Genomic DNA, 13,339 nt, shown 5'->3' with positions numbered 1-13,339 from the left:
TGCAGGTATCGGCGTATACAGAAAAATTTAGGATCGCAGAACGTCTTTAATCATTCTCCGTCCCTATCAGCTACTTTGACTATCGTTTTCGAAACTGACGTTTCTACAAACTCAGTCAAAGTGGGGGCTTCTGTAGACACCTAAAAATTTCTCCCCAAAACCAAACCCGTTGATGAACACCTTTCACCGCCATTATTGGTCGAGTTGAGTATTTAATCTTTGGAGTGCTTAAATCCATGTTCTATCCAATATATTTCATGAACCAATCCAATTTCTAGCTCATTTCTCTAAACCATAACTTATTTTTCACTTTTCGTGTCCACTGAGAGAAACTGATTTTACGGCTATACAATTTTGATCCAATTATTATTTTGTTGGATAGGCCTTTAAATAAGCTTTCCAACCATATAACATAAGCCTAAATCCAAACTCGGCCTAAAACCAACACCCTTCCACTAAAACGGCCATATCTTACAATCTACATATTATTTTGACTTGATTCTAATTGGGTTGGAAAGTAGACTTGATGAGCTTTCCAATGATATATTATATGCCTCATTCCGAGTTACGGATCAAAAGTTATAATGGTTTTAAAAACGGGTAAAAACCAGGAATCACCGCACACAGTGCAATTCCACCGTTTCACGGAAAATTGCACCGTCTGACGGTGGGAATCCCCGTGACACGGTGCCCTTGTTGTGACGCAGGGCTATTCCGTGTCCTATTTGCGTTCTTCGTACCTAAACAACTCCCGCGTCACGGCATTTTCCACCGTGTCATGGGAATTTACGCCGTCTGACGGTGGGATTCCCCGTGACACGGAGCTGTTTCCTTGTAATTTCCGCGTCTCCCATATCGTGACACGGTGTACTGTACCATGTCACGGTGGATACTTCCGTGTCACGGTACTTGTGTCGTGTCACGGACATTCCGTGTCTTTTCCGTGTAAACCCTTAACGTGTTTTCACTTCCCGTAACCTAAATATTTCCCATGTCACGCAAATTTGTACCTTGTCACGGGAAAGTTTCCCGTCTGACAGTGGGATTTCCCGTGTCACGGTACACTTTTCCGTGTCGCGGCTTATTTTTTAGGGTTTTTATCATATTAGGGTTCCGTGTGCTCCCTCAGAACATTTTCTCTATAAATACCCCCTCATTTCTGATGTACGGGGTAGCAATAATCATTCTCACTCACCTTACACCAAAAATCATTCTCTTCTCCCTCTTTAACCTAATTTCTAGCCTCCTTATTCTTTCATAACAATTCCCCTAAGCACTCCAAGGAGTCTATACTTAACCCGAGGTTCCGTCCTTAAACCAAGGCGTGAAAGGTACAAATAACTGAGGGTTTGGACCAAATCAAATCTAATATTTATTTAATTTAATTTCCATTTGATTTATATTTTTATTAAAGTTACTAACAGTTTATTCATGATGTAGCAATTTAAAGGAACGCGCGGAATGTGAGTAATTAATTAATTTAATTACTCTTATTTTATTTTCTTATTGCTAGTATCATGATTAGGTTATTTCATATTTAATTTGACTAACGCTATTACTGTTGAATTGCTTCCAATATTAATGTTTATTCTATTATTTTTTTTATCACCATATTGCATGTTAAAGGGAATATGTAATTGAAAATCACGCCTAATAAGATAATTTGGACAACCGGTTTAGGTTCCTTTTTAATCTTGTTGTTTAATTCAAGTGATCACAAATATTTTAGAATTATATGTTGCATTAATGTTCAACCAATTAAGCTAAATAATAGTTTGGAGCAAATTCAATATTTTGTTTGTATGCCTTTGAGATCACAGGAATGCTTTTCAATATAAGAATCGAGTAGAGGCCAATACGGGCGAATGTGACTCCATGACTCACTTCGTACCATCATCCCCGATCCTCCTTTCGTGGTTCCGAACGATATGGAGTTTGTAATCTCATGGATTATGAATGGGGTGTAACATTCACGGGTCAATCGTTGTTGCCTTCGTTGTCCCTTTATCGTGGTTGCCTTTTATGATTCGTGAACGGTTTACAAGTTCCTTAAAAACTTGTTGGCGGCTCCCTACTTTATTTGTCCCTAATCGTATTATGTCAATTCCCACTTCCTATGAGTGCCAAGCATATTCACAACATGCTTTTAACGTAAGCGCAATTCGAGCGACGCCTACAACTATTGTGCCTTGGTTTGCGTGCTTGTGCCTCGGGATTAATTCCCGATTTTGTGTGACATTTCTAATCAATTCTAAATTAATTTTAGAATCAATATTTTGAGCAAAATAAATGAAAATAAAACAAGTCCAACTTAATTAATTCATTCAAGTGAATTCAACCAAAATAGATTCTAAGAACCATTCTTTAATTAAATTGATTTAACTTGGTGCAACAAAATGAAAAAAGGGAAATTTCTCACTATAATTTTATCAATTTAAATTAATCTTGAGATTTTTGACAAAGTAAGAGAGAGTTGGAAAAATATGAACTTTAATACTCAAATGAAAAATCTAACTACTAACATTTGTGAATCCTTGAAAAATTATATCTTCCAATATGAATATAAACAAATTTCTATCACAAAGTTTCAAACTTTATGATTCTAATCAACTTGAAAATGATTAAATCAACAAAGTTCAACAAAAATTCATGGAATTTAGTAACTCAAAGTTTCAATCACTTAACATAATTAAAGATTGAATCTTTAGTAATTAAAAGCCTCAAAGAACAACAATTTAACACTTAATGCAATTAATTTGCAATTATATGAAAAATAAAACCAAGCTTTCAAACACACATTACAACCAAGTAATCATGACTAAAGAGGTTTAAAATTGCATATTAAATATGTATTGAACCAATTACATAACCACCATAAATATGCAATTAATTTTCAACGATAGAAAGACCTTAAAATTTTTGTCAAAACGAAAAATCCCTCGAAAAGTGCACTTCTGGTCGTTTTTTTGGCTTAAAACCGAGTTTTAAAAGGGTAAAATCATTTCCAGAACGCCTTTTCCACCCAAAATTTACTATTTTTGGGTCAAAATCTTGGTTCGGGGCTGAAGACAGCTCTAATACGAGGTTAAAATAGATAAAACGAGCTACTAATCTAATTAGCAACATAATACCAAAAAAATTAAGCCATAAAAACACCTTGAAAAATATTATGATTTTAAAAATAAACGAGCGAGGCTCCGATACCGCTGTTAGGGTTTGGTGAGTCCTACTCACCGCGGAAACAACCTCGATCCAAAGAACCACTCGCAATTAATAAAACCATAAAGCATAACAAATAAACATAAAAAGATAAAATCGGAATTTACCTTTAAAGCGTGCTTCACCCTCAAAGCCGGGCTTTTACTTGAAAGCTTAAGCTCTGAAAATACTCGAGCCTCCTACGGAAATCCACCCGCAAAAACTATTAGCGACCTTTAGGTTAGTTACCTCGAGGTTAGCGAGGTTCAACCAAAACCCGAGTATTATATGAGTTTAAGTGTTTTTGCTAATGCAATGCTCTATTGACCTCCTACTCAAGCAAGGAATTCTCATGCCATGCTTTGGCCATTTAGAAGGAAGGATAGCTTGTGAATTCCACTCATCTTTCAATGTGGGACTTTTCACAAAAAAATCACACATGGAAAGATTGATGAATTCAATCTTTAGTTAAATAAACTAAGGAACAAGTAACAAGTGTCATATGGTTAGGTGAGGACCACTATCCCACTTGGTCCCCAAGGCGCTTCACATGCAATGTGAAATAACCATGTGTCACCCAACCTTGAGCCCCGAGTTGGGTTCGGTTGGGCCATTTTATTTTGGCCCGTGTCCATGACCCATCACCCCGGGTCCACAGGCCTTGCCATATGTGTCGCCACAAAGGCGCGCTGCCACCATGACGCACTGCCACGTGGCACGCTGCCACTAGGTGGCTGCCAACGTGGCGAAAGCCAGTTGGTGGCTGCCACATGTGCTGCCACATGGCATTTTGCCATGTGTGCTTCCATGTGGCACAATCTTATTGGGCGCGCTTTCCTAGCCTTTCGAGTGGCTAGGATTTTACTTGTTACTAAAAGCATTTTCTCGTCTCGCCAAATCCTAAATTTTGGCTCGACATTTGAGATTCTCCGACACTTGGTTTCGACGCTCCAAGCTCGAATTACCGACGTCTAAATATTTAATACTCGGGCAACGATTTAATTTCTTCCGAATTAATTCATCGAGTCGGTTCGTTTACTGCTAAGGGTCTGACCCGAAGGGTTTAGTCAAGATTAAGCTGTAATATTAATTATGCATTAATATTACTGATCATAAGCGGCCTCCACCTAGGCATTCCGATCACTTGACCTTACTGAATATATTAGCTTTCTAATAATTCTGAACCCACTAACGGAATAGTACACTTGTTCGAAGGACACCATTCATTTCACGCAGAACGTTCTGAATCATTCTCCGTCCCTATCACTACTTTGACTTTTGTTTTTGAAACTTGCATTTCTCCAAACTCAATCAAAGTGAAGGCTTCTATAGACACCCATTTGTGTCTCCCCAAAACCAAACCCATTGATAACTACCTTTCACATCAAATCATAATCGAATGAAGTGAAAGTGTGGAAAGTCTAGTAATGCGGTTAGTTTTTAATTCTTTTCTTTCTCTCTGTTTTCGAATACTTATTTTATGAAGATGGCCAATCCAGTTTAGTTTGGTTCAAGGCAAGGGTCCAATACTGGTGTAGTTGGATCGCGTTCGAAAAGAGCTTTCCAACGATATATTATAATCCCAATTCTGATGAATTATGAGAAAGTTGTAGCCAAATTACTAAACTGGGCCCGGTTTGATTTTTATATGCGGCCCAATGATCTAGAGGAGGGCCTATTATGATTTATCATTCCTAATGCAATTAGGATTGATTATAATCTTATAGAATCTTCTAGAAGGTTCTTTTGAATCCTAATTTGATTAGCATTGATAAATGGGTTTTTAGTGTTTTATTTAGAATAAAAGAAGTGTTTTTATGGAAATTATAGTTTTATCCCTCGTACGCTTAAATTTTATCAAAATAAGAAAACGCATGGAAAATTTGATTGCAGCGCCGCACTACAGTCTGTCTCCTAGTGATAGGGCTGGCGTCGCGGCGACAAGTCGGCGACAGGGGCTTATTTGGCGACAGCATCGTGTTTTATTTTTTTTCGAAACTCTGATTCTTTTTTTTATCATATTCGGCTGATTTTCTTTATAAATAGCCTCCTAAAACCTCCATTTTCAATCACCAACTCTCATCATGAATTTCTTGATATCCTCTCTTTCTCTTTTCTAAACTAGCCTTTTCTCAAATGCAAAATTCCGCATTCACAAAATCTAGACACACCTAGCATAATTCGAAGTTGCCTTCTCCCTAAACGTGAAAGTTTTGATATTTCTGAGGGTTTGGTCCCAAATCTAGTCTAAACTTTTTTTGGATTCTCTATTTCAATTATTTAATTTAATTGTTTTATTTTATATTTCCCTTGAAGTTACTAACGCGTGTATTTTGTTATTAGAAAGAGATACAACGCATCCAAGTAAGTACTTTAATTGTTTAATTGATGTTATGATATAGAAATCATGTTTAGGTTCCTATTTTGAATCCTAGTATCATGTTAGGATGCTTTTCTTAATTTGATGTTTAGGGTGACAACAATAAGTTCCTCGTATCATGTTTAGGATAAAGAATATATTGTCAATTATGATTTCTATGATGCCTTTTATTGTCTTTCCTAATATTAATGTTAGTATCATGTTAGGCCTACATATTTGATCTTTATTGTTTAGTGACATGCTAGGGTTTGTTATTAATCTTGTTAGTATCATGCCTAGGATCTTGCTATTATATATATATATATATATATATATATATATATATATATATATTTTATGCATGTTTAAAGAGAATTGGTACTTGTAATCACGCTTAATAAGATAATTAATAATCTTGATTAGGGTTAATTTGATTATAATTCAAGTGATCGTCAATAATAGTTTTGTTTGTTCATTAATATTCAGCTAACATAGATAAACAAGTTTAGGGTTAATTTATTGTCTTCTCCTATTTGAGTATGGCGTCCGGCAAAGCTCCTCCATTTGTTATTGTCGCAGAGGGCATTCTATCGTTTTCTCTATCAGCATATGTAGACGGCAAAGATTGAATGGCCAAATTGGTCGACTTATAGCTGTCTGGTCTAAATAGTCTAAAAGAATTATTAAGCTTAACACTGGATGTCAAGTGACATCAGCTAGTTAATTATTAAAGTTCTCTGTTAGGCTGTTCAACGAAATTGTACAAGTCACCCCAATGAGGCTGACGAACCAGGTGCAATTGATTGTAGGTATCCCAGAAGGACTTTAGGCTGTCTGGGGTCCATCAGACAGACGGACAATATGTTCCTTGTTTTATAGACTGCCAGGCGGCTCCGTCTGACTCATGAAGAAGTTATATGCGAATACCCACATGGGTAAAACAACTATTGTTGACGGTTGTGTACTTGGTTTGGGGCAATCACTACTGTGATTGATTGACTTAGGAACATTTCATACTCTTTAAGGCATCAAACATTCCCAAGTCAATCAATCAAAGTACTTAAACCAATCACGCAGCCGCCAAGGGCAAGAGTAGCCAGTATACTATATAAATTTAAATCGCTGCATGCATTAAAAGTTATGCTTTAAAAGTTTGGCAAAAATTAAAAAAACAAAAATTGCAGAATCATATAATTTAATCAAGCCTACTTAGTCGGCATATTTCATTTAAAAGCGGTCAAAATCGGATAAATATTTTTGACCGGATCAACACCCGGGAGAAAAGAAGTTAAATTATTACCCGACTACATAGTCTGTAAAAACAAACAAATACTCGGCACGCTGGCCTAAAAATCTAAATTTTGGCGTACTACCATGAGAATTTAAGGCTCAGGTTAGGCCGCTTGGTCCTCCTAGTGCTGGACTACTTGTTTCTCAGCCCTGGGTTCTGAGCTGCCTGACTCTCCTTAGGATTCTCCTTATCATATTGATGGTTAATGGCTTCTCCTTCCTTAGGGAGGTCCTTGGCATGCTCCTCAAGCTCTCTGTTTTTCAGCCCTCGGGCTCCGGCTTTCATTTCTCTCTTAAATAAACTACATGTTTAACATATTCTCCAGGCGATATACATTCGGGTGTCGGAGTCCTCTTCATTTTCAGCAATCAGGCGGTGTTGCTCCGCCTCGATTGTTTCCTTGAGATTCATTTTGACTTTCTCTGCATCCTTTTTCAGTTTCTTTACTTCCGCCTTAAGATTTTTATTCTCCTGAGAGGCACCCTGCAAGGTCTTGTGGTCTTCCTTCGCCTTCTTGAGGTTGGTCTTAGCCGTGTTGGCCTTCTCCGTAGCTTCATCCAGGGCTTTCTTAAGACCCCTGATCTGATCTGCTTGTTGCATCAATTCGATTTCAGTTTCAAGTTCATTAACTTTACATTGATATTTAGCAACATGTTGGGAATCCCTAGCTGATCTAAGGGCTCTTTTTACCTCCTCCCTCTTCCAGGCATATGGATGCTTGAGTCCATCAACCCTGAGCATTGTCTGTAGACACAAACGGTGTCAATCATGTGGGATATCTTATACTTAATTTTAGAAAAGGGAAATTAAGTACACCTCAGACAGGAGTGCAAGGATCCGTTCAACATTAAACGTCTCAATGCCTTGAATAGCATCCTTATCCTTCTTATGGACGGCCTCAAGCACGGACCGGGCATGCGCCTAGATGTCCGGCCATCGGGGGGATTGATTTGCACTATATGTGAAAGGTGAGTGAGCTATATAGGCGGCACCAGCTTGATGCCGGTTGTCCGACGAGGAAGTTTGTTGAGAGTCAGATTTCACTCGCAACGGCCATCCTAGCTTAGGCGAGGATTTAAAAGGATTGTATTTACCTTTAGAAGCTTGTGGGATTGCTCCACCCACAGGCGCATAAAGCCCAGATGGAACCAAATCAAAGCCCACTCTAAACCTCCCATAATGGTATTTTTCTCACGATGCAGAGGCGGTGCTTCCCAGAAGACCCATTAGGGCCCGTCTTACCTGAAGCAGCTTTCGCAGACTCATGCCCCGTTCTTTAGAGATGCTCTGCTCTGCTCAAAAGAAATCTGCTCTGCTCTACTCTGCACTGCTCTGCTCTGCTTTCAAATAATAATTAATATTAACAATAACAATAATTAATATTGTATTGATGACAATAATTTATTATTTTGAATAATTATAATAATTATTAATAATAAAAATAATTTTAATAACTATTAATATTAATAATAATTAATATTTATTAATTATAGTTAATAATAATAGTTTTCATTATTATTATTTAATAATTCAAACTATTAAGAATTAATATTTAATAATATTATTGATTAATAATTTTTAATAATTGTAACAATTCTTTCAAAAAAAAAAAATAATAATAATAATAACAATTTCTTTTATAAACATTTGATATTAGAATCACAATATGTAGAAACTTTTCATGTATGTGGGTATTGATTGTTAGTTCATTGATTTGAATTATTGTTCAAATCTTTCCATACAATTTAAGAATTAAAAACAGAGGTTGTTTTCAATTAGTACTTTGTATATCATTATTATTTTTAGTGTTAAAAAATATGATTGAGATAAATTTATAAGTAAAATCATTATTACTCATTAAATCATTTTATTTTGAATTTTTTGTCATATAAATATAAGTAAACCATTGTCTTTTATCTTTCTACTATTAACATATGTTAAACATGATATACATATATATATGTTTTCACTCACCTAAATCAATGGTATATGCACTTAATAATGGTAATAGTAATGGTAATAGTAATAGTAATAGTAATAGTAATAGTAATAGTAATAGTAGTAATAATAGTAGTAGTAATAATAATAATAACAATAATAATAATAATAATAATAATAATAATAATCATAATGACAAAAACATTAATAATAATAATAATAATAATAATAATAATAATAATAATAATAATATAATAATAATAATAATAATAATAATAATAATAATAATAATAATAATAATAATAATAATAATAATAATAATAATAATAATACCAACAACAACAGTAATAATAACATTAATAATAGTATTAATAATAATGTTGATATCTACTCTACTCAACTCGGCTTTACTTTGCTCTGCTCTGCTACCCTTAAATCTACTCTGCTCTGCTGAAATTTAATCTGCTTTGTTCTGCTGACCCCTGCTCATCTCTGCTCTACTCTGCCCAGAAGCTCAAAAGAACTGGACCTTATCAGGCTTGATTGGAGTAGAGGCGGTCTCCTCCAAGCCCCGTTTGAATAGGTTCTTCGTGAAGGACCTAGGAATACTAGTAGAAAAATGTTAAATGGCACCGGTTCAAAAACCCCCTATAGCACCGGTTTTGAACTGGTGTTCATGTGACGGATGCTAATAAGTGAGGGTTTTTGCCACCGGTTCTGAACGGGTGGCAATAACAAAGCTATTGGCACCGGTTTGATTCAAAACCGGTGCCAAAATACCCTTAAAAATAAAAAAAATTAATATTTGCTTTTATTTCCTCTAAAATGGTCAGCAAACAACATTTATGCAATAACACAGTTATTGACACCGGTTTGGTTCAGAACCGGTCCCAAAAATACCCTTAAAAAAATCTTTGTTTTCCTCTAAAATGGTCAGCAAACAACATATATATATAAACTAAAACATTTTCCTTAAAAACTAGGAAAAATTTACACTTTTCATCCAAAAAAAAAGGACAAATTCTATGCAATTTCACTCTTCTATGCCAATTTACACCTCACTTTATCCATTTTATCGTTGCTTATACAGCAATGCAGATTTTGCAGCAGTAGCCTCCTGACCTCTTTCCTTCAGTTGAGTAACTTCAGCTTAGCCTTTCTTAATACATCCTCCAATTCTTCCTACTTTGAACAAGCTGTGCTGGAACTTACTTCTCTTGGCCCTCTTAACTTAACTCCTCTCCTGCTTTATTTAATTCATCATGCTCCAACATCACCATTCTTCTTTCTGATAAAAAACAACAACAAAGCCATTAATAAATGCATCACAAGGAGACAATACTCTTTTGATATACACACAAAAAAAAAAAAATAAATAAATAATAATAATAATAATAATAATAATAATAAACAAGTTTCTGAATAAGAGTACATGACAGGCCTTGATCTAATTGCTGATATCAAGTAAAAGTACATGACTCTTGAACAAGCTCAAATTACCTTCAATGTGATGGACTTGATTATCTTGCAATGTTGCGCTCATAGCTGCACTTGTTTACCCTTGGCACATAATATGATCCTAGGATGTACTTTGCTACGTTTTTTTATCTAACAGGCTCAAAATTAGAGTGTTCCTAGCTGCAAAATAAAAACGGTTGAAAAGAGTCTTAAATCAGCAATAACAAAAAATATTCTTACCTTTTCTTTCTGAATTACATATAGGGAATGGGGTGGGGGCAAGAAAATGAACTTAGGAATCTAAAAAAAGTGGCATTCACCTGCTGAAACAGCTACTTCAGAGAATAATTTAGCATATAGAGTCTGATTTAGATGCCAAAACTGTAAGCTAATCTAAGTAGATAACTACGCTCAACACTCCTAGTTCTAAAGTCGAGTTCACAACTGCTCTTAAAGAGTTACATCATAAAACCCAATGCTATATAATAAAGCAATCATCCAACATAACAAGAGCAAGAAAGAACAAAATGAAATATTTGCTTGCAACTTAAGCTACTGTCGCAAAAAAAAAATTTTAAAAAAATAATCATCTTAATTTAGAATTACATGAACATGAACAACACCCATTCAATGCGTAATTTTTTTCCAGAATTCGGATATCCACCAAATTTCACTAATCACTTTCATTCCAGATAGAAATTAAAAATTCAGAAAGAAACCACCACAATTAAAAATTCACAAAGAAAATACCCCACTTTTGGGATTAAGGCTTTGATTGATTGATTGATTGATTGATTGAAAGAAAATACCCCAACTAATTCAATCAAACGCCCTATCATTTCAATTGTTCATTCCCTTTTTAACAATTATGTAAGTTTTAGAGGTTGAGAGTTACTCAATAGAGATAACACCATGAGCCCCAATCTTGCCAATGGCTTCAGCAAGAATACTCCCAAACATAGGCTTAAAGACCCACCTGCCCGCAATCTTGGTTGAGCAAAAGCAGCAGCTACAGCAGAGCAAAAGTAGCAGCATCAGGGGTGCACTGCATGGAAACACGACAGCAGGTTAAAGCTTATTCAATCAAAAGAAACCCAAAACTGATCAAAATATACTCATACCACAATCAACAAATCAATCAAAATATACCCAAACAAATATATACCTAAAAAATCAAATTAAATGACAACTAATATAATATTCACAATACATCCAAAGATCAAACTAGTGAAATTCAAGATTCAAGTATCAAATACACTGTAAACTCACAAGCCAAATACTCCGTGTACCCATGATTCAAATATTCCGTATATTCGCAATTCTAAAAACTAAAATTAACAAAATCCTAAATCAATTACAATTATTGAAACAAATTAACAAAGCCCTAGACCAATTTCAATAAAACTGAGTTGTGTAATATGAATTTAAACCCCAAAACTATTATCAACCAATTCAATCATCATCTATGCAATTTGACTAATTAATGTTCTATCAAATACTTCGTTCAATTCTTTCAATTCCCCAAACTTGATGATTCAATAATTATTGATATTATATCAAATTTGCATAAAAAATAACAGCAATATCGTGAAATAAAGGTACCAAACCAATGACGATCAGGTTGAATACGAAAATTAGGCGAATCACTAGACTAAGAGTAAAGAGAAAAAAGGGATTAGTACCAAACTAGTCAACTTGACAAAATTAGCTCCATTGACATCCCAAATTCGACTACATGTTGAATACGACATCAACTTTAAGAAAAATAAAAACTTTAAAATTTAAAGCTCTAAATCTTAGCTAGTATACCGATACTCTATCTAACATATGTTGATAATCAAACACATTTAACCAAAACCCTAAACTCTAAATATAACAAATTCAAATATTAAATGAATTATTACCAAAAATAGCACCATTCAACCAATAACAAGCATCCAAACAATCATGAATCATCAATTCATCATATTGTTATTTCACATTTACCTGAAAATCAAAATTAAGGATCCCTGAAGGTGGCTGGGAGCCTGAGTCCAATAGGTGTCCTCGTTTCTCTCAAGCACCCTTCCTAGAAGGTGGTTTGGGTAGATTCTTGGACTGTTGGTGTTGGTTTGGCCTTTTTGGTCTGTGGTGTTTGGTGTTGTTACAGCTTAGCTTTTTGTAAGTTGTAACTTTCTTATTTTGGCAATAAAATTCATATTTTCCAAAAAAAAAAAAAAAAAAAAAAAAGGATCCATGAACCAAAAGCATAAATCATATTGAATTTTCAAATTAAACCTACTACCATACACTTAACATTAATTTAAAACAATTAAAGTCATATTGAAAATTAAAAAAATTACTGAGTAATTCAAAATCAAGTAGTCAAACCATTAAAATTCATCAACTAAACATAGATCAAATTACAAATTTCCATCAAATATTGTACACAATACAATCATGCAAACCTTTACATCCATGCAACCAAATTTCCATCACTAAGCAAATTAATCTAACATTTACAAACAACAAAAACCCTAGAAATTGAAAAATAAATCAAATTAACAATCAAAAATAGGAAAGTATATACATACCCATAACCAAGATCTGAAGCAAAAGACTCGAGAAGAGATAGACCCGTTACCATCGCCGCCGGTGAAGAAAAAGCACCGCCGTGTATGGTGAAATGAAAGAGATAAAAGAAGAGTGAAAGAAAGAACAATCCAGTCTAGGAGAAAGGAGAGAGAGAGATGGCGCCGTGGGGTGGATTGGACAGCGGTACGACGGAGCTGAGAGAAACGAGAGAGATCCAATTTAGGAGAGAGAGGAGAGAGAGAGAGAGAGAACGGAGAGAGAACTTTCGGAAGGAAATAGAAAGAAAGAAGAGGGGAAAGAGGGATAAATAAGAGGGCTTGGTTTTTTTTTACAGTAAATTCCCACCGGTTCAATTGGTGCCATTTTGTTAATTTGGCACTGGTTTAGTTTGAACCAGTGCCATTTCTCTTATACTGAATTCCGCCTAATTTTTTTCCCTCCGGTTTTTAAGAACCGGTGCCAATAACTCGGTGCGCATTTGTATTTTTCTACTAGTGGAAGTTCTCCACCCTGCAATTTAA

The 13,339-nt window shown here is 35.0% G+C and overlaps 1 long non-coding RNA gene across 5 annotated transcripts; it reads right to left on the bottom strand.

Moving 5' to 3' along the window:
- Positions 1–9,578: 9,578 nt before the first annotated feature.
- LOC145640992 (uncharacterized) lies at positions 9,579–13,089 on the bottom strand. Of its 5 annotated transcripts, none has more exons than XR_014115080.1 (5): positions 12,818–13,089; positions 12,231–12,369; positions 11,140–11,289; positions 10,287–10,424; positions 9,579–10,074 (listed from the first exon to the last, which is right to left on the bottom strand). It is a non-coding gene; the product is annotated as an uncharacterized LOC145640992 (long non-coding RNA). The 5 variants fall into 5 exon arrangements; XR_014115078.1 differs by having other exon boundaries at positions 11,221–11,289; XR_014115081.1 differs by lacking the exon at positions 12,231–12,369 and having other exon boundaries at positions 10,565–11,289.
- Positions 13,090–13,339: the final 250 nt, after the last annotated feature.

Source organism: Chenopodium album, chromosome 7 (assembly GCF_948465745.1).
Source record: "Chenopodium album chromosome 7, dcCheAlbu1.1, whole genome shotgun sequence".
In the NCBI taxonomy this organism is placed as follows: domain Eukaryota; kingdom Viridiplantae; phylum Streptophyta; class Magnoliopsida; order Caryophyllales; family Amaranthaceae; genus Chenopodium; species Chenopodium album.
Note: the sequence above shows the minus strand (reverse complement) of the source record. Positions and strands in the feature narration are given on the sequence as shown.